Source organism: Neoarius graeffei, chromosome 3 (genome assembly GCF_027579695.1).
Source record: "Neoarius graeffei isolate fNeoGra1 chromosome 3, fNeoGra1.pri, whole genome shotgun sequence".
Taxonomy (NCBI): Eukaryota; Metazoa; Chordata; class Actinopteri; order Siluriformes; family Ariidae; genus Neoarius; species Neoarius graeffei.
This window is the reverse complement of record NC_083571.1, coordinates 51,429,137-51,433,298: the sequence shown is the minus strand read 5'-3', so window position 1 is coordinate 51,433,298 and position 4,162 is coordinate 51,429,137. Positions and strand designations below refer to the sequence as shown.

The following is a 4,162-nucleotide window of genomic DNA, read 5'->3' as shown; positions in this document are numbered from 1 at the left end:
CCCTGCCCTATGATTAACTAAAAAAATTTAATGTAGATATAATCCCAGTCACTGAGGAAGAATAAATACTGTATGTGCAGAATAATAAAATTTTAAAAATTAAAAGCAGTATTTTGATGGAAATTTATATTCAATCTTGGCTCTGAGGGAGCTTAAGTTCCAGTGGTGCAAATATCTGCTGTAATATTTGCAATGTTGTAATGTAGACAGTTACAATCACACACACACACACACACACACACACACACACACACAAGATTCTTTCCTGGTGTTGCTGTTGTTTGATATGTCATAGATTTTTCACTTCTCTTTTCATTTACAAACTGCCATTTTATCCACAATTCTCAAGAAGGTAGCTGCCTGATGATGACAACCATAAGAACATTTCTGGTATTTTCTGATATCTTCATCGACTCAGGTCTTCACCTCAAACTGATCTCTGATCAGTGTTCATGTCTGTGTGAGTTTGCTGTTTATGAACCCTGAGCTGCTCCTTACAGACCAGTACACACAGCAGGGGGTCTGAGATCACTCTGATCAAATAGACTGAGAGATGTGACTCTGGTTTATAAAAGTAAAATGGACCAGAGTTAAATTTGAAGATAAGCACAAGGCCAGCTGTTGTGCAGAAAGTGATAAGTGTGAATGTGGAAACGATCAGCACTGCTGAGCTGGGCTTGATGTGGTCAGATGCAGGAGAGGCTTTGCAAGTGAGTATGCATGTGATGACTAAAATGCAACAAGGCAAAAAGCTAAAAATCACATTGAACCACATATTTATGAACTGCAATCCAAAGACAATCAGCCACAGAATGATGCAGGAAATGGTGGAGCAGAGAGGAGAGAAGACATGAGCAGAGCAGAGCTGGTGTTTGAGAGAAAGCACGCTCTTCAGAGCCACAAGTTGGTGGAGGAAAAGACCACAGATTCTAAATGTAATAAATAAATGAATAAAAATCCTGATATCTGTCAAATACGCTTCAATGGAAGAATTGAAAGATCTTGTAGCACTGGACTTTACAAGGCTGTCTATTAAATATGTTGATATAATTGCACTCGTGAGCAGCTCAGCCAAGTCATTGATGATGAGGAGGATGATGAAGGTTGAAATTTGGCCTCCTTGTTTGTGGAGAGTGTAAAGAACATGAAGAGCCCAAATCAAAGCTGGCAGGCTTACACACACACCAGCGACGAGGGAGATGCTGATCATCAGGGCATCATAATAAACAGGAGGACGAATGGTTGAATACGGTGCCCCAGGATATCTGTAGTTACTTGGGTTATAATAGTCCTCAGAATATCTGACGTCCATGATCACAAGGTGTGAAGTGGTATCGTAGCAGAACAGCCTTGAAAAACAAAATCACAGTGAGACAGAGTGTGTACTGTGTAGTTTATGGGTGTATAAAGTGCAAGGTTTCTACAAGTTTATAACGGCCACTTACTAAAGTCACAGACAGGCCACTGAGATGAAAATCTGCTGAAGCCACGAGAAGGATGCACCACAAGGAAACCTAGATGAAATTGACATGGGGAAAAATGCTGCTCTTTGAATTTTACATATTATGTCATGTAAAATTTTACATTACATGCCTTTCCTGGCTGAGTTAAAATAAATAAGTAAATGGACAAATGATTATTAACAAAACTATTATGGTCTACTACAGAAAGCATAAAGGCTTCTACACATTAAAAACTGTTAAAGTCATCGATGGTTATTTGACATGACACAATGAAACATATTTAAGAAACATTCAGTTCATAACATTTTGGTAAAATGCTATCAAACTGCATTCACACTAACCAGTGAATTAAGTAATATCACATGAAAAAGAGTGCTGTTGTACTGAATATGACACAGTGTGACTGTGATTTCGCTGCAGGTAATCAGCCGTGTGAATACTCAGTACAACAGCATTGTTGTGAATGTGATGTTGCTTTGATAGAAAAGTTCTCAAAACAAGAACTTATTATTCAGTAACTTACATTTCAGACACAATATGGCTAAATATTTTGTTTATTTTTGCTACGTCAGCTAAAATATTTCCCAATGAAGCCACAGCTGGATAGGTTGTTGCAGATTGCCATGAGATGCTAAGAGTGACTAACAGCCCATAGTGAGTGTATTATCAGTTTCAATGTAAAGATCTTTTGCTATAATTGGAAATGTATGTGGGGAACAGACAAGCTGAGTGACACAAACAGTGAAATGTAACAGTGCTGTTGTACTAAATACCAGCATCTATGGAATGGCACTTATCCAATCAAATTAGCGGACTGAAATAAACTCGATGTTGTTCTTTGTTTCACAATCAGCAAGATTTGCGACATAATTTCAGAAAATATAAATAAATCCTTTGTCTATAATATTTAGATTCCCAGAATATTAGATTTGAGTAAATTTGTTCATTAAAATGCAAGGTAAATTGAGGTAAATTGAATCAGTGAAATAATTATTACAAAGCCTAAATAAGCTTTCATTATAACAAAAATATTGAAAAATATAAAAAATGATTATTTTTAAATTAATTTAAGTAAATATTTATATTCAGAAAAATACAACACATTTTGAATCATGAATGGTTTGAAGTTTTCTCTTACCTGAATTCAGTGGTGAGTGGTAGAAATTAACACACACTTCCTTTTCTCACTTGCAATTTCCTAGTTAATGTAAGTACATCAACACCATGACTACTATCAGTAACATGAGTTACCTATTTATTTTATTTTATTTTTTGAAAGTGCACCAATACGTGCACTCTTAGACACTTGTGTATGTGAAAAATGACTGGAGGTAATAAAGAGAGGGGTATATGTGTCTGGGTGTATTGAATTTTGCAGCGTGTATCTACATGGCTTGTACGCAGCTGAAATGCTGCCACACAAAGACCTCCCTTCCAGATGCACACACCTTTATCTCTGAGGTCATACAGGAATATCTTGCTCCCATACAGTCATAAAACAAAGTGGTATAAAACATGCAACTATATTAAGAAGAAAAGAGCATAATTTATGTTAAATTTCCCCTGATTCTTCATCAGAGGTCAGTGTCGAAGCACAGCATCACTCCTGACCAGATATTTTTGTTTGTGGATTGTTTCTCAGCTCAACCATAACACTGAAGTTAAAAATCTCAGATTCACTTGTAGCAGTGCCACATCCATTAACATTCAAATAACTTGTCAGTGTCACTGATGTGTTAAGAAATATCCACCATGAAAATAATATCTAGTCAGCTGTGGTGGTCAGGGCCGTAACTACCATTGAGGACACCGAGGTCATGTCCTCGGCATTTTTTTCCCACGGTATTTTTTTTTTTCACTCAGAAATGTGAAATTAATATATGATGAAAATCGTTCTGACTTTGATCGGTGGAAAATTCTAAATTCAGCTTGCATCCCCCTGTTCTCATTTGTTTGTCTAAAAATAATAGTCCACATAATCATTTTTAAACGAAGCTGAAATATCCGACATTGGAAACATTTCATATTCGGCAGCCTCGCGATAGTCAGCTAAGCACCGCGGGATACATAAGAGCTGAGAAGTGTTCTCATCAAGGTCCGACTCCGCAGCCAGGCAGTTTGTCAATTAGTCGTGGAATCTGAAAATTGACATAAGATGAAGAAGTCTACTACACTAAAACAAACCAAACTCAGCTCTGGAAAGTCAGCAAGTGAGAGAAAAAGAAAGAGGGAAGAAGGGGAGTTAATTTTGCCAGTCACTGACAGTTATGTGCCGGAATGCTTATGATCATTAACAGTGCAATTTTAATTAGCATCCCCAAAAGGAGTCTATTTTTTCCCCTTTCGTTTTTTTTTCTCAATAATGTCAATATATGTTGGTATTTCATGCAAATTCAATGTTCTCTGGGAATGCATCGGTTGAAATGTATGTCCCAGCCTGCAAATAGTACCTATATCAGACACCCCCATTATCAATGCACATTGGTTTAGTCCGCCCTCTCGCGGACTTTTGATTGTATGCGCAACGGATTTTTTCATGCTTCGGCATGAAACGCAGCAGACAGTTCTTAGCTAACAAGGATCATGTCGTCAAAGAAGAAATCAGGCTTTAAGAAAAGAAAAGAAAGGCAAGAAAGGCAGAGGAAACAAGATGAAGGAAAGCAACTGCTTACTGATTTCTTTCCCAAGAAAGGTGAGCC

The 4,162-nt window shown here is 37.2% G+C and overlaps 1 long non-coding RNA gene across 1 annotated transcript; it reads right to left on the bottom strand.

Moving 5' to 3' along the window:
• Positions 1 to 614: 614 nt before the first annotated feature.
• On the bottom strand, positions 615 to 2,935 carry LOC132882817 (uncharacterized). The gene is made up of 4 exons (XR_009654232.1): positions 2,853 to 2,935; positions 2,602 to 2,661; positions 1,446 to 1,514; positions 615 to 1,349 (listed from the first exon to the last, which is right to left on the bottom strand). It is a non-coding gene; the product is annotated as an uncharacterized LOC132882817 (long non-coding RNA).
• Positions 2,936 to 4,162: the final 1,227 nt, after the last annotated feature.